The 21,056-nt window shown below is 48.5% G+C and overlaps 1 protein-coding gene across 1 annotated transcript in view; it reads left to right on the forward strand.

The window, feature by feature from the left end:
• The window catches only part of LOC141075791 (uncharacterized), a 54,169-nt gene that overhangs the window by 9,847 nt on the left and 23,266 nt on the right, over nt 1-21,056 (forward strand). The gene's annotated exons all lie outside the window — the stretch shown is intronic.

The raw sequence follows: 21,056 nt of genomic DNA on the forward strand, positions 1-21,056 counted from the left end.
TCTGTAGAAGATCTTCACTGAGAGGATCCGATATTGTAGAGACCTGAATGAGAAGAAGATGATCCGATGTAACATCATAAGAATCCTGTGTAATAATACAATTACTGGAGATAATAAGGGAAACATATGAGGAGATTTATTATCTTACAGGGTTTAGTTTTCTCCCCTGACATCTACTAATAAAACCTATATATTTAGGCCACAGACAACAAGCAGTTTCCTCCTCGGAGTCGGCAGCTGAACACGTTCCTCATAGACTCATCTTCCATAACGCTAATTCTCGTCTCATTACCGACACTGGAATCGGCATTAGCAATACTGCAGGAGATATTCATTACACGCGACATGAGAAATAACTCCTTCATGATGAGGACGACATCTTCATCTCCTACTGCGGCTCTAGAGACAGATGTGGCCAGAGTCGGTCACTGCCTCCATCCCCACCGGCCGTCTATATGAAGGTTTCCCGTCTTCCCCGCACTGGAATCTTCTCTCACGTTAGATCTCAGCTCTGAGTCACACACAGAAGTTTGAGGCTTTTCTGGAAGAACAGGACAGGAGAGATCTGAGGCCGATGTCTCCATGTACAGGGTTTCCCCTCGGGATAAGAGGCTTTTCTATCCCTTTCCCCCAATTAGAGGGGACACCTGTGGATATCGGGGTCTTTACCGGCTGCAGTCCTGGGGGGATTTACTCGGTAACGTGGACGTTGGACAAACGTCACCATCAATTCCCATCAGAGTGAAGGAACATCGCTCCTCTATTCAGCTCTATGGATCCAGGATGAAATCCACTGCGGCCCCTGCAAGAAAAGAGCGAAGTCTGGTGAGACCCCCGAGGCCGGAGATTTCTACAGTTGCTCTGTGCGCACAGGACCTGTGATGAGGTCACAGGAGGGGAGGAGTCAGGGGTCACATGATCAGGGCCTCAGTGTGTGCAGGACTCTGCTGTGCTGGTTGCCATGGTGCTGGATGAGGGGAAGTTTCTGTGTGGGGTCAGGAGGGGTTTACAGGGTGGATGTAGCAGAGCCGTGTGTGTACGAGGTGTATGGAGCAGAGCCGTGTGTGTACAAGGTGTACGGAGCGGAGCCGCGTGTGTACGAGGTGTACGGAGTGGAGCCCTGTGTGTACGAGGTGTACGGAGCGGAGCCGTGTGTGTACGAGGTGTACGGAGTGGAGCCCTGTGTGTACGAGGTGTACGGAGCGGAGCCCTGTGTGTACGAGGTGTATGGAGCGGAGCCATGTGTGTACGAGGTGTACGGAGCGGAGCCGTGTGTGTATGAGGTGTACGGAGCGGAGCCGCGTGTGTACGAGGTGTACGGAGTGGAGCCCTGTGTGTACGAGGTGTACGGAGCGGAGCCGTGTGTGTACGTGGTGTTCGGAGCGGAGCCATGTGTGTACGAGGTGTATGGAGCGGAGCCGCGTGTGTACGAGGTGTACGGAGCGGAGCCGTGTGTGTACGTGGTGTTCGGAGCGGAGCCATGTGTGTACGAGGTGTACGGAGCGGAGCCGTGTGTGTACGAGGTGTACGGAGCGGAGCCGCATGTGTACGAAGTGTACGGAGCGGAGCCGTGTGTGTACGAGGTGTTCGGAGCGGAGCCGTGTGTGTACGAGGTGTACGGAGCGGAGCCGCGTGTGTACGAGGTGTACGGAGCGGAGCCGTGTGTGTACGAGGTGTACGGAGCGGAGCCGCGTGTGTACGAGGTGTAAGGAGCGGAGCCGTGTGTGTACGATGTGTACGGAGCGGAGCCGCGTCTGTACGATGTGTACGGAGTGGAGCCGTGTGTGTATGAGGTGTACGGAGCGGAGCCGTGTGTGTATGAGGTGTACGGAGCGGAGCCGTGTGTGTACGAGGTGTACGGAGTGGAGCCGTGTGTGTATGAGGTGTACGGAGCGGAGCCGTGTGTGTAAGAGGTGTACGGAGCGGAGCCGTGTGTGTACGAGGTGTACGGAGCGGAGCCGTGTGTGTACAAGGTGTATGGAGGGGAGCCGTGTGTGTACGAGGTGTACGGAGCGGAGCCATGTGTGTACGAGGTGTACGGAGCGGAACCGCGTGTATGCGAGGTGTACGGAGCGGAGATGTGTGTGTGCGAGGTGTATGGAGTGAAGCCGTGTGTGTACGAGGTGTACGGAGCGGAGCCATGTGTGTATGAGGTGTTCGGAGCGGAACCGCGTGTGTGCGAGGTGTACGGAGCGGAGATGTGTGTGTGCGAGGTTTACGGAGAGGAGCCGTTTGTGTACGAGGTGTACGGAGCGGAGCTGTGTGTACGAGGTGTACGTAGCAGAGCCGTGTGTGTACAAGGTGTATGGAGTGGAGCCGTGTGTGTACGAGGTGTAAGGAGCGGAGCTGTGTGTGTACTCTGTATACCACCATCTTCAGTCACACACCCCTGTGTACGCTGTATACACCCGTATACCCCCAGCTTCGGTCACAGACCCCACATCTCTCACACTGTAGAACTGACGCCGGACACACACGGTAAAACTGCAGTCGTCGGTCTCTCATCTCTCGCACTTATACTGATAACATAAGATGGAGTCAGACGAACCCTCCTACAAAACGTGAGAACAAAGTCATTACTACAGGACTGTGTGAGAAAGGGATTTATTCTACAAGAAACGCTGGGGCCACAAATGAGGGAATCCGGGCCCCGTGGCTGGATACTCCGGGTCCCCTGCGTGTTAGGACCAGGCGGGGTCTTTGTCCCTGGAGCTTCTCTACTCGGGATAATGAGACTCTGATCTTGGTCATCCGTGTGGATAATGGAATTACAAAGCTTGTCATAGACTTTCCATGTTAAGCACGGACGGCACATGTACAGCACACGGACGGCTCATGTACAGCACACGGACAGCACATGTACAGCACACGGACGGCACATGTACAGCACACGGACGGCACATGTACAGCACACGGACGGCTCATGTACAGCACACGGACGGCACATGTACAGCACACGGACGGCACATGTACAGCACACGGACGGCACATGTACAGCACACGGACGGCTCATGTACAGCACACGGACGACACATGTACAGCACACGGACGGCACATGTACAGCACACGGACGGCACATGTACAGCACACGGACGGCACATGTACAGCACACGGACGGCACATGTACAGCACACGGACGGCTCATGTACAGCACACAGGCGGCACATGTACAGCACACGGATGGCACATGTACAGCACACGGACAGCACACGGACTGCACATCTACAGCACACGGACAGCACACGGACTGCACATCTACAGCACACGGACAGCACACGGACTGCACACGTACAGCACACAGACAGCACACGGATGGCACATGTACAGCACACGGACAGCACACGGACTGCACACGTACAGCACACAGACAGCACACGGATGGCACATGTACAGCACACGGACTGCACATCTACTGCACATGGACAGCACACGGACTGCACACGTGCAGCACACAGACAGCACACGGACGGCACACGGATGGCACATGTACAGCACACGGACGGCACACGTACAGCACACGGACGGCACATGTACAGCACACGGACGGCACGTTTACATGGACCCATAGACTTGTATTGGCCCTTTGTCATCTGTGCTGCTGGGAAAACATGGACATGAGAGCAGCACCGTAGGTCAAATAGGGGACACGTGGCATCTGTGAAAAACATGACAGGTCGTGTGAAGGGGCCGTACAGTCACATAATAGAAAACATTAGCAGAATTGCCGTCTTTTTCTACATCCTACCTCACAAACAGCAGAATAAAAAGTGATTATTAACAAGTCCTACATGTCCCCCAACTACTCTGCTAAATCCCCTCTGGCTCCGTGGCCGATGGTTCGGGGGCCCTGATGGTTATTATTCACTTTGCAGCTATAATATAAGGTGAAGCCACAAGACCCCTGCAGACCAGTGCTGAGGCTGACGGAGACCCCCGGAGCCACAAGACCACTGCAGCCCAGTGCTGAGACTGACGGAGACCCCCAGACCTACAAGACCACTGCAGACCAGTGCTGAGACTGACGGAGACCCCCAGACCTACAAGACCACTGCAGCCCAGCGCTGAGGCTGACGGAGAACCCCAGAGCCACAAGACCACTTCAGTACACTGCTGAGACTGGCAGAAACCCCCCAGAGCCACAAGACCACTGCAGCCCAGTGCTAAGACTGGTGGAGACCCCCGGAGCCACAAGACCACTGCAGCCCAGTGCTGAGACTGACGGAGACCCCCGAAGCCACAAGACCACTTCAGTACACTGCTGAGACTGGCAGAAACCCCCCAGAGCCACAAGACCACTGCAGCCCAGTGCTAAGACTGGTGGAGACCCCCGGAGCCACAAGACCACTGCAGCCCAGTGCTGAGACTGACGGAGACCCCCGAAGCCACAAGACCACTTCAGTACACTGCTGAGACTGGCAGAAACCCCCCAGAGCCACAAGACCACTGCAGCCCAGTGCTAAGACTGGTGGAGACCCCCGGAGCCACAAGACCACTGCAGCCCAGTGCTGAGACTGACGGAGACCCCCGAAGCCACAAGACCACTTCAGTACACTGCTGAGACTGGCAGAAACCCCCCAGAGCCACAAGACTACTGCAGCCCAGTGCTAAGACTGGTGGAGACCCCCGGAGCCACAAGAACACTGCAGCCCAGTGCTAAGACTGGCAGACACCCCCAGAACCACAAGAACACTGCAGCTCAATGATAAGACTGGCAGAGACCCCCGGAGCATTGGTGTTTGAGCCACGGGGGATTTATCATTTCATGCTAATTATTTTTACATTCTCAGAAATCCCCTGTAGTGTCTGTTCACATTCACCATTTTTGCTGTGGATTGATCTACAGTGTTGGCAGGAAATATTCTACTTTTTTGCAGCCTTTTCACTCACATTTTTTTGTCCCATTCATTTGAACAGGGAAAAAAACACTGCAGAATCTCTGAAAGATGACAGCAACAGATTTATAAAAAAAAAGTGTCTTCAGGCCGGTGTCCGTGTCTGGCCGGTGTCCGTGTCTGGTCAGTGTCCATGTCTGGCCGGTGTCCGTGTTTGGCTGCTGTCCGTGTCTGGCTGCTGTCCGTGTCTGGCCACTGTCCGTGTCTACCCAGTGTCCGTGTCTGGCCACTGTCCGTGTCTACCCGGTGTCCGTGTCTGCCCAGTGTCCATGCCTGCCCAGTGCCCGTGTCTGCCCAGTGTCCGTGTCTGCCCGGTGTCCGTGTCTGGCCGGTGTCCGTGTTTGACTGCTGTCTGTGTCTGGCCGCTGTCCGTGTCTGGCTGCTGTCCGTGTCTGGCCAATGTCCGTGTCTGCCCGGTGTCAGTGTCTGTCCGCTGTCCGTGTCTGGCCGCTGTCCGTGTCTACCTGGTGTCCGTGTCTGCCTGGTGTCCGTGTCTGGCCGCTGTCCGTGTCTGGCCGTTGTCCGTGTCTGCCCGGTGTTCATGTCTGCCCGGTGTTCGTGTCTGGCCGGCATTCATGTTTGCCCGGTGTCCGTGTGTGGCCAGCGTCCATGTCTGCCCAGTGTCCATGTCTGCCCGGTCTGTGTCTGGTTGGTGTCCGTGTCTGGATGTTGTCCATGTCTGGATGCTGTCCGTGTCTGGCCGGTGTCCGTGTCTGGCCGCTGCACTGGGACAGGCTGGAATAGTATAGTAGACGTCACTATTCCACACAATAGGATATTAAGCCCTGTTCACACTGTGCTTCTGCAGTGCGTCCGGGGGCTCTGCCTGAATCCCTCTAAAATAGGAATCACATAAATCCCCGTTGGGGCCACAGACGGCACTGACACCAGCAGAGGACAAAGGAATTTGTTTTTTTTCTGAAATTGACTGATTTATGTCCTTAGGCCGGTGCACACGATCAGGAATTGGCAGCGCTTTGGACGCAGCACATGTCCGCTGCCAGCTACTGAACACAGGTGACTCCACATGTGATCACTGAACCGTGCGGATTCACTGCGTACAATACATTGTACGGGTGAGATTTATCGCATCTCCACAAGATAAATAGACATGTGATCTGGAAAGACGAACCGCATGTCCGTCTCTAAGGATAGGGAATGTAGATTGTGAGCCTCATTGGGGACAACGCCACTAATGTCTGTAAAGTGCTGTGGAATTAATAGCGCTATATAAATGAGTAACTATAAATATATAAACTGCGGGGGTTCTGGCCTTTCACAAAATGTCAGCAGAGCCCCTGCAGCACCGTACACCCGCAGCGGCGCTCCACACATCTGAACGACCCCTCATCCCAGCCTGCAGCAACGCTCCACTCCTGCCTCCTCCAGCAGCGACCCTGGGACCCCGCTTCACCGCAGCCACCAACCCCGGTAAGTAATTTATTAAAAAAAGTTATTTTCCTTTTCTTCTTCTCAAAATTTGGGGTGCGTCTTATAATCCGGAGCATTTTATAACCTGTAAAATACGGTAAACTACTGATTCCTATTATGGCGACACTACAATTACAGGACTATATATGCAGCATATATACACAGATACACACTATACATGGACACATATTATATATACTTTATAAATATAGAAACATACACTATATGCTGTATATACAGTACACACATACTGTGTATATAAAGTATATACACACAGAAACATTCAGTTTATATACAGTATATACAGTATGCTCACATACATATACAGCTTATATATTTACACAATATAGTGCACACATGCAGTATACAAGTATAATATACATACACATACCATATACTGTATGTACATGTATATGTATATATACAGTGGGGCAAAAAAGTATTTAGTCAGTCAGCAATAGTGCAAGTTCCACCACTTAAAAAGATGAGAGGCATCTGTAATTTACATAATAGGTAGACCTCAACTATGGGAGACAAACTGAGAAAAAAAAATCCAGAAAATCACATTGTCTGTTTTTTTTTCATTTTATTTGCATATTATGGTGGAAAATAAGTATTTGGTCAGAAACAAAATTTTATCTCAATACTTTGTGATATATCCTTTGTTGGCAATGACAGAGGTCAAACGTTTTCTGTAAGTCTTCACAAGGTTGCCACACACTGTTGTTGGTATGTTGGCCCATTCCTCCATGCAGATCTCCTCTAGAGCAGTGATGTTTTTGGCTTTTCGCTTGGCAACACGGACTTTCAACTCCCTCCAAAGGTTTTCTATAGGGTTGAGATCTGGAGACTGGCTAGGCCACTCCAGGACCTTGAAATGCTTCTTACGAAGCCACTCCTTCGTTGCCCTGGCGGTGTGATTTGGATCATTGTCATGTTGAAAGACCCAGCCACGTTTCATCATCAATGCCCTTGCTGATGGAAGGAGGTTTGCACTCAAAATCTCACGATACATGGCCCCATTCATTCTTTCATGTACCCGGATCAGTCGTCCTGGCCCCTTTGCAGAGAAACAGCCCCAAAGCATGATGTTTCCACTACCATGCTTTACAGTAGGTATGGTGTTTGATGGATGCAACTCAGTATTCTTTTTCCTCCAAACACGACAAGTTGTGTTTCTACCAAACAGTTCCAGTTTAGTTTCATCAGACCATAGGACATTCTCCCAAAACTCCTCTGGATCATCCAAATGCTCTCTAGCAAACTTCAGATGGGCCCGGACATGTACAGGCTTAAGCAGTGGGACACGTCTGGCACTGCAGGATCTGAGTCCATGGTGGCGTAGTGTGTTACTTATGGTAGGCCTTGTTACATTGGTCCCAGCTCTCTGCAGTTCATTCACTAGGTCCCCCCGTGTGGTTCTGGGATTTTTGCTCACCGTTCTTGTGATCATTCTGACCCCACGGGGTGGGATTTTGCGTGGAGCACCAGATCGAGGGAGATTATCAGTGGTCTTGTATGTCTTCCATTTTCTAATTATTGCTCCCACAGTTGATTTCTTCACTCCAAGCTGGTTGGCTATTGCAGATTCAGTCTTCCCAGCCTGGTGCAGGGCTACAATTTTGTTTCTGGTGTCCTTTGACAGCTCTTTGGTCTTCACCATAGTGGAGTTTGGAATCAGACTGTTTGAGGGTGTGCACAGGTGTCTTTTTATACTGATAACAAGTTTAAACAGGTGCCATTACTACAGGTAATGAGTGGAGGAAAGAGGAGACTCTTAAAGAAGAAGTTACAGGTCTGTGAGAGCCAGAAATCTTGATTGCTTGCTTCTGACCAAATACTTATTTTACACCATAATATGCAAATAAAATGAAAAAAAACAGACAATGTGATTTTCTGGATTTTTTTTTCTCAGTTTGTCTCCCATAGTTGAGGTCTACCTATGATGTAAATTACAGACGCCTCTCATCTTTTTAAGTGGTGGAACTTGCACTATTGCTGACTGACTAAATACTTTTTTGCCCCACTGTATATATATATATATATATACTAGCTGAAGAGCCCGGCGCTGCCCGGGCATAGTAACTAACTGTGGTTAGTTATAGCAAATTATAATTATCCTCCATCCCATAGGCCCGTGCCCATATACCCATCATACATATCCTCCATCACATAGTCGAGTGCTCATATACCCATCACACATCCTCCATCCCATAGTCCCATGCCCATATACCCATCATACATATCCTCCATCCCATAGTCCCATGCCCATATACCCATCATACATATCCTCCATCCCATAGTCCCATGCCTATATACCCATAATACATATCCTCCATCCCATAGTCCAGTGCCCATATACCCATCACACATCCTTCATCTCATAGCCCCATGCCCACATACCCATCATACACATACTCCATCCCATAGTCCCGTGCCCATATACCCCATATACCCATCATACATATCCACCATCTCATAGCCCCGTGCCCATATACCCGTCATACATATCCTCCATCCCATAGTCCAGTGCCCATATACCCATTGTGACATCGGCGGCTATGCCCGCCGATGCCCCTTCTAGAGCAGCGCGCACCGCAGCGTTTCCCTACCTGCGCGCTCCCTTCCGGCCTCGTGCCCGTCGTCCACGCTCCCTCACGGCGGCTCCTGGCTTCCGCTCTCTGTCACGCGCTCGCCCCCTCTCGTCCTCTCTCTCCAGCTGTGGGCGGCGCTGAGGGGCTGGCCTGGCGCACGCACTTCCGGGGGCTGGTATATTTCAGGCGTCCTCGCTGTTAGGAGGACGCCTGATGATTGTGTAGCAATCTGGCCCCTACAGTGCGTCTGTAGTTAGTCCTATCTCTGCCTATCCTTCCTGCCTTCCTCTGTGTCGTCCTCCCCGCTCTCCCCAGTCTGTCCACGCTCTCCTTTCTTCCATTCCATGTGCCGTTCCCTGTCTCCAGTTCGCCTTGATTCCTCCTCTTGCCTTTCCGTATTGAGTCCTTCCCTGAGCCACCTGTCCCTGCTAGTATTTCTGTCCGCTGCTTCCCCAGGCCTTTTGTTCGTGGAGCCGTCCCTCTTGGTTCCGGCTGTCGCGCCTCCGTCCTCTGAGGTCCTGCCCCAAACGGTCCCTGTATAGGGGCGGTCTTCACCTGGCGTGCTCGACCCGGGGGCTCCGGATCCGCGATCCAGAGGGTCCACTCTCTGACATAGTTTTCGTCAGCACTACACCCATCATACATATCCTCCATCCCATAGTCCAGTGCCCATATACCCATAATACATATCCTCCATCCCATAGTCCCGTGCCCATATACATATCCGCCATCCCATAGTCCCGTGCCCATATACCCGTCAAACATATCCTCCATCCCATAGTCCCATGCCCATATACCCATCATACATATTCGCCATCCCATAGTCGAGTGCCCATATACCCATCACAGATCCTTCATCTCATAGTCCCATGCCCATATACCCATCATACATATCCGCCATCTCATAGTCCCGTGCCCATATACCCATCATACATATCCTCCATCCCATAGTCCAGTGCCCATATATCCATCACACATCCTCCATCCCATAGTCCCGTGCCCATATACCCATCAAACATATCCTCCATCCCATAGTCCAGTGCCCATATACCCATCACACATCCTCCATCCCATAGTCCTGTGCCCATATACCTATCATACATATCCTCCATCCCATAGTCCAGTGCCCATATACCCATCACACATCCTCCATCCCATAGTCCCGTGCCCATATACATATCCGCCATCCCATAGTCCCGTGCCCATATACCCGTCAAACATATCCTCCATCCCATAGTCCCATGCCCATATACCCATCATACATATTCGCCATCCCATAGTCGAGTGCCCATATACCCATCACAGATCCTTCATCTCATAGTCCCATGCCCATATACCCATCATACATATCCGCCATCTCATAGTCCCGTGCCCATATACCCATCATACATATCTGCCATCCCATAGTCCAGTGCCCATATACCCATCACACATCCTCCATCTCATAGTCAACCATTATGACATCATAATGAGCGGCGGAAGGGCTTGCAACCTATGATGACATCATGATAAACCGGAGAGACTAGAGTCTAGGCTAGTTAACAAAAAATTATCAAATTTTTATTAATCATAAAAAGTGACATAAAATGTCAGTATATGCAAAAAGACACTGAACACAATACACGAGTGAGCAGACAGTATGAAAAGGGGTACTTATATAATTAAAAGTGACCTCAAAACCCTAGAACGTGGCATGAATTTCCTACGATCACGCTTAGTACATACGGGATAAAGCAGATATATATGTGCTGCCACTAGTCACAGCAGTCTTAGTGGACAAAATAGTCCCAAGTATAACAAGCATAATGCTAAACCCCAGGTACCGAGGTTCCCCCAATTATAATCAATGTCGTAAATAGACAAATCCAATAGCACTAAATAATATGGAGGGGCACCGGACACTGCGGCATGTGAAGAGACTAAAGATCCATAGTTAGTGAAAGGTGTATTAGGCAGAACAATTGAGATAAATGAATCAACCAAAATACATTGCTAATATGTAATTACCCGTCATGCTTCCAAGCGTGAAGGCAGGACGACAAACCCCGACGCACGTTTCGATGTGTAAATCTTCCTCAGGGGGCGTGGCTTTAATATGCCTAGGTTCCCATTTAAATACCCTACTTGTTTGCGAAGTTACCAATAGGAATGTAATGAAGCGAATGGGTGTCAATGTATCCGCCCATGAACGTCACACTTAATCACAGTTCAATTGTTCCAGCCAGTCCCCAGAGGCGGAAAGGGCACCTCCACCAATGATATGCTCAGACATCAACGCTGACAAGCAGGAAGTGAGGGCGGTGACCCTCACTCCTGCCAGTTAAGTACACACACGTCACTTCCGCCCTCAGTACGGAGCGGTGAGTGGCAGTATGGGGGGCGGGTATTAACCCCGTGCCGCTGGTGAACCCGCACGTCACTACCACTCTGCTGCTGCGTCACGTGGGACGGCCGGCGCCTAGCCGTCACCAGGCGACGCAGTCATGCAGGAGATGGAAAGGACGCACTAAGAACATCCGGCAGTGAGATAGCAACCATGAACAGATTGCTTACAGGGAAAGTGATGATATAGGGGATATATCATGGAATTTGACCTATATCATCACTTTCTCTGTAACATTTTTGGAGCAGTTTCTCCATTTCCCGAGACCCGTAACATTGTTATTTTCCTCCGGTGGAGCTGTATGATGGATTATTTTCTGCAGGACGAGATAACGTTTTTATTAGTACAATTGTGATCGCTCGTTACAGCATTTTTTGTGGAATTGTGCCATCCATAAATACGTAATTTTGGCAATTCTCACATTTTTCCTATTTCTGGTGTTTACTGATCGGGTTAATTGTTTTTATGTTTTTTACAGAGGGGTAAAAGACACACAGACAGTGCTGTACAAAAACAACAGATAATGTAACAAAAAAGGACAGCGAGCACTGAAGGAGATAAAAACTGCCAAGATCCTGTTATTAGAGAAGCCGATAAAGGCAATAATGTAGTGTTAGTAGCAATGGACAATATAGTTAGGCTGAGTTCACACGTGGCGTTTTTTTCGCGTTTCCGCGGCGGTTTTAACCGCGCGATTTTGCCGCGAAAACGCGAAAAATAAGCATCCCATGCATTCCTATGGGATTCCGCAATGCTGTGCTAATGCTGCGGTTTTTACCGCGGCGGAATCGCTTCGCGGTAAAAACCGCAGCATGCTCATTAATTTGCGGAATCGCGGCGATCCCGCACCCATAGGAATGCATTGTTCCGCTTATTTCCCGCATGTGGCTGTGCACAACATGCGGAAAGTAAGCAGAACAATTGCGGATGGTACCCACGGTCCGGAGGAGAGGAGACTGTCCTCCGGGCTTTGGGTACCTTATCCCTGTAAAAAATAGAATTTAAAAATAAAAAATATTGTTATTCTCACCCTTCGACGTCCCGCGCAGCCTTCCCGCTTCTCTTCACGCTTTCGTTCCCAGTAATCCTTTGCGAAAATGCCCGCGATGGCGTCCGTTCTCACGGGATCGCGAAGTCTCGCGGTCATTCACGCGACGTCATCGCGAATTACCGCGAGACGTCGCGATCCCGCGAGAACGGACGTCATCGCGGGCATTTTCGCAAAGGATTACTGGGAACGGCTGCGCGGGATGTCGGAAGGTAAGAATAACACCGTTTTTTATTTTTTTTTACATACTATCTTTTACTACTGATGCTGCATAGGCGGCCTCAGTAGTAAAAAGTTGGTCACACTTGTCAAACACTGTGTTTGATGAGTGTGACCAACCTGTCAATCAGTTCTCCAAGCGATGCTACAGATGGCTTGGAAAACGCTAGCATTCTGCAAGCTAATTACGCTTGCAAAGTGCTAGTTTTTCCGCGGGAAAATCGTGGGAATTTAAAATGCGATTTTCCCGCGGACTGGAATTCCGGAATTCTCGCGGAAATTTCCGTGAGAATTCCGGTACGTGTGCACATAGCCTAAGGAGCAGAAAGACAGCGATCAGATAGCAGCACAGAGAAAAACAAGCGCTGATCCCACAAATAACGAGAAGGAACAACTAAGATCTTCTCTGAGATTTCACATAGAGAAGGGACGATTGTCTAAGAAATATCAGAGAAACTCTTCCCTGAATTTCCACACAAGCCGCATTGGTGTTATATTCCTAAAGTCCACAAAGACGCAGCGCCCCCACCAGGCCGCCCGATAGTGTGCGGGGTCGGATCAGTAACAGAATCTTTCTCTACATTTATAGACCGGTGTCTGAGACCATTACTGAGAATAGCACCTGCTCACATCAAGGACACCGGAGATTTATAGAGAATTGTGTCCGGTATAGATTGGCAGGAGGGTTATAAATTGGCTTTGATCGACGTCGGGAGCTTGTACGCACGAATTCCACAAATCACAGGACTGGAAGCAATAAAAAATCTATGGAAAAAACTGCTGAAACAGATTACTACAGTCATATGTTAAAGTTTGGGCACCCCTATTAATGTTAACCTTTTTTCTTTATAACAATTTTGTTTTTTGCAACAGCTATTTCAGTTTCATATATCTAATAACTGATGGCCTCAGTTATATTTCTGGATTCAAATGAGGTTTATTGTACCAACAGAAAATGTGCAATCTGCATTTTAACAAAATTTGACCGGTGCAAAAGTATGGGCACCTCAACATAAAAGTGACATTAATATTTCGTAGATCCTCCTTTTGCAAAAATAACAGCCTCTAGTCCCTTCCTGTAGCTATTAATGAGTTCCTGGATCCTGGATGAAGGTATTTGTGACCATTCCTGTTTACAAAACAATTCCAGTTCAGTTAAGTTTGATGGTCACCGAGCATGGACAGCCCGCTTCAAATCATCCCACAGATGTTCAATGATATTCAGGTCTGGGGACTGGGATGGCCATTCGAGAACATTGTAATTGTTCCTCTGCATGAATGCCTGAGTAGATTTGGAGCGGTGTTTTGGATCATTGTCTTGCTGAAATATCCATCCCCTGCGTAACTTCAACTTCGTCACTGATTCTTGCACATTATTGTCAAGAATCTGCTGATACTGAGTTGAATCCATGCGACCCTCAACTTTAACAAGATTCCCGGTGCCTGCATTGGCCACACAGCCCCAAAGCATGATGGAACCTCCACCAAATTTTACTGTGGGCAGCAAGTGTTTTTCTTGGAATGCTGTGTTTTTTAGCCTCCATGCATAACGCCTTTTTGTATGACCAAACAACTCAATCTTTGTTTCATCAGTCCACAGGACCTTCTTCCAAAATGTAACTGGCTTGTCCAAATGTGCATTTGCATACCTCAGGCGACTCTGCTTGTGGCGTGCTTGCAGAAACGGCTTCTTTCGCATCACTCCCATGCAGCTTCTCCTTGTGCAAAGTGCGCTGTATTGTTGACCGATGCACAGTGACACCATCTGCAGCAAGATGATGCTGCAGGTCTTTGGAGGTGGTCTGTGGATTGTCCTTGACTGTTCTCACCATTCTTCTTCTCTGCCTTTCTGATATTGTTCTTGGCCTGCCACTTCTGGGCTTAACAAGAACTGTACCTGTGTTCTTCCATTTCCTTACTATGTTCCTCACAGTGGAAACTGACAGGTTAAATCTCTGAGACAACTTTTTGTATCTTTCCCCTGAAAAGCTATGTTGAATAATCTTTGTTTTCAGATCATTTGAGAGTTGTTTTGAGGAGCCCATGATGCCACTCTTCATAGGAGAATCAAATAGGGGAACTACTTGCAAGTGGCCACCTTAAATACCTTTTCTCATGATTTGATACACCTGGCTATGAAGTTCAAAGCTCAATGAGGTTACAAAACCAATTTAGTGCTTCAGGAAGTCAGTAAAAAGTAGTTAGGAGTGTTCAACTCAAGAAAATGATAAGGGTGCCCATACTTTTGCACTGGTCAAATTTTGTTTAAATGCAGATTGCACATTTTCTGTTAGTACAATAAACCTCATTTGAATCCAGAAATATAACTGAGTCCATCAGTTATTAGATATATGAAACTGAAATAGCTGATGCAAAAAACAAAATTGTTATAAAGAAAAAAGGTTAACATTAATAGGGGTGCCCAAACTTTAACATATGACTGTATATTGGATTCATCCTGGAAAGCCTGAATGTTATATTGTCCCATAAGGCCTTCTCTTTTGGGAGCAGCTGGTCCACCCAGATGACGGGGACAGCGATGGGGGCGCCAGATGCTGCAGTTTCACTAATTTGTTCTTGCCAGACTTTGAAAATAAATATATTTATAGTGTAAAACCCCCACCTGACACCTCCGTGCGGACCACCGGTACGTGGATGATGTGTTTCTGGTGTGGGCTGGGACAGAAAGGGGTTCATGATTTTATTACATATATGATCGAGGAGAATAAGGTTAATATGAGATTTATTCACAATTTGGACAGAATAACTTAGATTTCTCAGATGTGAATAATAAAATAGTGGATGGTAGAATAATAACCAGCACCTATAAAAACCTGCAGCCACCAATATGTCCCTCCATTCTAATAATGCGCACCTGGAACATACTAACAGAGGCCGACCATACAGCCGGTATCTGAGGCTGAGAACAATGAATAGTAGAGAAGAAGGTTTCCTACAACAAGCGAATGACCTGACAGACGACTTATTACACAGAGGTTATCCGCCAACATTATTACACTGTGCTAGAGCGATGGAGGAACCCATGTGGGTCTACTTACAAGACCCAGGAGGAAGAGCAGAAAAAAGGACGAGATAATAAAAGGTTTATTGTTACTTTTACACCTAATCCCAATATGAATGTAATAAAATCAGCGATAAACAGGAATTGGCATTTGTGAGGAGATAAAGATTTAGCCGTAGCAGCAAAGAACAACCCTCGATTGTTTCTAGAAGAAGCGGTGACTTAGATGACTTATCGCTACAGGAAAGATTCCAGGAGAAGAACAATAAAGTCACCTGGTTACATGGAAGACGTCCAAGAGGCCATTTCCATTGTGGGGATTGCTCCTTCTGTCATCTCCATCTTACAGGAGAAATCTGAGGATCGGGGCGATGACGGTAGATAAACTAATCACGGGCCGCACAGAGCAAGCGCTTTATGTCATATACTGCCCAGGACAATTATTATACTGCCCAGACTATTAGACCGCGGCACATCAGGCTCAGAGAACATTTCCATTCAGTTACACAGGGAAAGGATCTGTGACATTAATGATATAAGAGAGGTCCATAATGCGGACCCCGATGTGCTGAGATCTGCAGGAATTGAGCCCGCTGATTATCCTGTACAAGGCGGTGACCAGAATAGATTACTACTAACAAGAGAAGCAGCATGGATTGTGGATTGTGATGCACAAGTTCCCCTTGGCCTCAGTGATACATTGAATATGTCTGTGTGGCTGTGATCTATGTTATATTTCTTTTAATTTTTTGTATTAATCATCTCACTGTACTCACTGTAAATGTTTTGCCCTTCTCAGTTAACCATTTCCTAACCCTTGTTAAAAGGAAGTGGTGTAACCCCCTGACAAGCATGGACCGGTAGAAGTGCTAAGCAAGTGCGAAACGGCCGTAGTCCGTCAGGCTCTCTCATCTGTATAGCTCCCTGCTACCTGCACGCCACACTCTAATATGGTTTGATGTCTCGTTTCACCATGGAATAAAATTGCAAGAAGGATCTGGGTGACAATTCTTTCAATTCCTTATGATTACTCTTATACGTATACACAATGGTGATGAATGGAAGGCCGCATTCGGACCGGAGGGTCATATTGAAAATTTGGTGATGCCATTCAGATTAAACAATGCTCCGGCAGTCTTTGAAAATGTCATTTTTTTTCTCACCGATGGGTAGATTTGCGGAAGTTTACCTGGATGATATATTGAGTTACTCACGTCCTCTGCAGGAGCATCATGAGCATGTCAGACAGCTGGAGTGGGAAAATCATTACCCAGCAATCCCTTTTTGACATTTTGAAGACCTCCATCATTGAAAAATGTCCTAGCACCAAGAAACATAAAAAAGGAGGAAGATTTGCTAAAAATCGCCTGTCTCCCGAATAAACTCATTACATGCAATCTGAAAACTTGCCTCTGTTGTGACTCGATCTGCCATGGTCTCTCTGAATTCACCCTTATTTCTACTGGTGAAATTTTCCCGATCAAAGCCCCATGTCATGTTCCACCAGTTATGTTACACACGTGATTATATGCTCATACCAGAAATTATATGTGGGAAGGACGACCCAACCCCTCCACAAAAGGCTGAACTCACACCGTTCCAATACTCCATAGGGTTTTCTCCAACATGGGCTTTCATTTCACTGCACCATCAAACACAAGAAAGATTCCACACAACTGAGAATATTCCCCACAGAGGAGATTCCCCCACAGGAAAAGAATCGCATTGGACAACTACATCGGGAAGAAATCTTCTGGATTTATAAACTAAACCCCCTTACTCCAAATGGCCTCAGTGAGAATACAGATGTTACAGAGGCTCCTGCTGCACCAGCCTGGGATAAGTCAGATCATCGCCGGATCCCCGAACACCTCCTGTGACCCGGCTCCACCAGCGCTGCCGACCCCCCCCCCGGGTTTACTGAATTCAGACTGTGGGACAGACCCCCATTTGACACATTAACTTTTTCCCTATTTTCCTTCTGAATATTTGGGGTGCGTCTTATGGTCCGTTGCGGCTTATAGTCCGAAGGATACAGTATATATTTATTCATTCTTTTAGGTGACCTCACTTCATCCATAGGCGCTTTACAATGTAATTATTGTATGTAAGTGTGTTCTGTTTTCTCATGAACTATAATTTATCTTTGTGTGACGGACTTTCTCATGAACTTTGACATTTTGTGCTTTGTTGGTGTTTTTTTTTTCATTCCAAAGACATACTGATAGGGAATTTAGATTGTGAGCCCCATCGGGGACAGCGATGATAATGTGTGCAAACTGTAAAGCGCTGCGGAATATGTTGGCGCTATATAAATAAAAAGATTATTATTATTATTATAAAGACTGCATATAAAACGTTCCAGGCTTGACATGTTTATCCGCTATCAGGCTTCGTCCTGAGGAAGACGTCCTGTGTGACTGTGAAACGCGTTGACTTTGAAAACTAATTTGAATAAACGTTCTTAGTGAAAATCTCCATCTCCGATCGTCTCCATCAGCAGCGCAGGTACAGACACATTATACCCGGATCAGCTCTTCTGCTCGGTCTTTGGCCCCGGGTCCGGCAGCAGCTGATTTATGCATTGAGCATGGTGTAAAGGAGCCGCTCCATCAGGTGAGTGTAACACTCCCCTACTCTCATTACATCTGGTTATCAGGTAAGACCCTATTTTTCGCTTGTTTGTTCCTCAGTATCTCGACTACAAGAAATCTCTGTAACACTTTCAGGTTACTTGGATAAAACTAATGAAGGGACTGCTGGGACCGTAACGGGGTCCATCTGAGACCCCAATGCAGAAGCCAAATGTCCTGAGAACTGGACCTGCTGGACCACAAATTGTCATTTCTCTAGGTTACCAAATACATAGTTGTCACGTAGAACCTGGAGACCCTGTCTGACGTGCTCAGCATGCTCCTCCAGAGGACGGGAGTAACTCACTATATCATCCAGGAAAATTACCACAAATCTACCAATCAGTGAGAAAAATATAATTACTGACATTGTCACAGACTGCCGGAGCATTGGTGACCCCGAATGGCGGCCTCAGGTTGGGTTTTCTTACAACGAATATTGGATTTATGTTGGGGCCCCCTGTCCCTGACAGCCGGTGTCGTTTCCCCTACAGAGGCTAATCCACAAGGGCCCTGAGGAGCGAGACTCGGGCGAGTTTCTCACAAGTGTGACCCCGGCCTCAGCCGGACTCTGGAAGGGGGGAAATAACCGAGATTTGGGCATTTTAGCTCCTGGTGTGGAGTCGATAGCACAATCATATGCCGCCATATAGTAGACGGCCGGTAACTGGTGAGAATTCCCTCATGTGTGGGGTCTATTTCCCTCCAGAGAAATCACACATCACATTCCACACATAACACTGTGTAGAGAAGGCGGCGCGGGGTAATTGTGCCAGTAGTGAGGGGAGAATAATGGCGGGAATGTCACTGACTGAGGAGAAGCCTCCATGGAGCCTCTTCACTCCGGAGATCATGTGACCCTGACTCCTCCCCTCCTGTGACCTCATCACAGGTCCTGTGCACAGAGCAGCCATATATGTGGAGTGCGGCTCTGCAGGTTAGTGATGGGCAGTCCGGCTCTTCTGGCTCCTTTCCCCACTTTTCTCCCTCCTGTCCCTTCACTATAAAGCCTGGGCCTCATTATACAGCTGTACAGGGGTCTAGTGAAGGCTTTTTAGCCCTTTCCTCAGACTGTAGATCCTGGGCACAGGCCCTCACTCCTGTCCCTTCACTATAAAGCCTGGGCCTCATTATACGGCTGTACAGGGGTCTAGTGAAGGCTTTTTAGCCCTTTCCTCAGACTGTAGCTCCTGGGATCAGGCCCTCACTCCTCTCCCTTCACTATAAAGCCTGGGCCTCATTATACAGCTGTACAGGGGTCTAGTGAAGGCTTTTTAGCCCTTTCCTCAGACTGTAGCTCCTGGGCACAGGCCCTCACTCCTGTCCCTTCACTATAAAGCCTGGGCCTCATTATACAGCTGTACAGGGGTCTAGTGAAGGCTTTTTAGCCCTTTCCTCAGACTGTAGCTCCTGGGAACAGGCCCTCACTCCTGTCCCTTCACTATAAAGCCTGGGCCTCATTATACAGCTGTACAGGGGTCTAGTGAAGGCTTTTTAGCTCTTTCCTCAGACTGTAGCTCCTGGGAACAGGCCCTCACTCCTGTCCCTTCACTATAAAGCCTGGGCCTCATTATACAGCTGTACAGGGGTCTAGTGAAGGCTTTTTAGCCCTTTCCTCAGACTGTAGATCCTGGGCACAGGCCCTCACTCCAGTCCCTTCACTATAAAGCCTGGGCCTCATTATACAGCTGTACAGGGGTCTAGTGAAGGCTTTTTAGCCCTTTCCTCAGACTGTAGCTCCTGGGAACAGGCCCTCACTCCTGTCCCTTCACTATAAAGCCTGGGCCTCATTATACAGCTGTACAGGGGTCTAGTGAAGGCTTTTTAGCCCTTTCCTCAGACTGTAGCTCCTGGGAACAGGCCCTCACTCCTGTCCCTTCACTATAAAGCCTGGGCCTCATTATACAGCTGTACAGGGGTCTAGTGAAGGCTTTTTAGCTCTTTCCTCAGACTGTAGCTCCTGGGAACAGGCCCTCACTCCTGTCCCTTCACTATAAAGCCTGGGCCTCATTATACAGCTGTACAGGGGTCTAGTGAAGGCTTTTTAGCCCTTTCCTCAGACTGTAGATCCTGGGCACAGGCCCTCACTCCAGTCCCTTCACTATAAAGCCTAGACCTCATTATACAGCTGTACAGGGGTCTAGTGAAGGCTTTTTAGCCCTTTCCTCAGTCTGTAGCTCCTGGGATCAGGCCCTCACTCCTGTCCCTTCACTATAAAGCCTGGGCCTCATTATACAGCTGTACAGGGGTCAAGTGAAGGCTTTTTAGCCCTTTCCTCAGTCTGTAGCTCCAGGGAACAGGCCCTCACTCCTGTCCCTTCACTATAAAGCCTGGGCCTCATTATACAGCTGTACAGGGGTCTAGTGAAGGCTTTGTAGCCCTTTCCTCAGTCTGTAGCTCCTGGGCACAGGCCCTCACTCCTGTCCCTTCACTATAAAGCCTGGGCCTCATTATACAGCTGTACAGGGGTCTAGTGAAGGCTTTTTAGCCCTTTTCCTCAGACTGTAGCTCCTGGGAACAGGCCCTCACTCCAGTCCCTTCACTATAAAGCCTGGGCCTCATTATACAGCTGTACAGGGGTCTAGTGAAGGCTTTTTAGCCCTTTCCTCAGTCTGTAGCTCCTGGGCACAGGCCCTCACTCCAGTCCCTTCACTATAAAGCCTGGGCCTCATTATACAGCTGTACAGGGGTCTAGTGAAGGCTTTTTAGCCCTTTCCTCATGATAAGGAGAGAGTTAAATTAACCCTTCACGGTTGAGCCAGCGATTTCCAAATTATTCCAGTGTTGCTAGCAACTCAAATGACCACACGGAGACGGGGTCTCTGTACGGGAGG

Source organism: Dendrobates tinctorius, unplaced genomic scaffold (genome assembly GCF_039654945.1).
Source record: "Dendrobates tinctorius isolate UK_male_01 unplaced genomic scaffold, ASM3965494v1 ptg000372l, whole genome shotgun sequence".
NCBI lineage: Eukaryota > Metazoa > Chordata > Amphibia > Anura > Dendrobatidae > Dendrobates > Dendrobates tinctorius.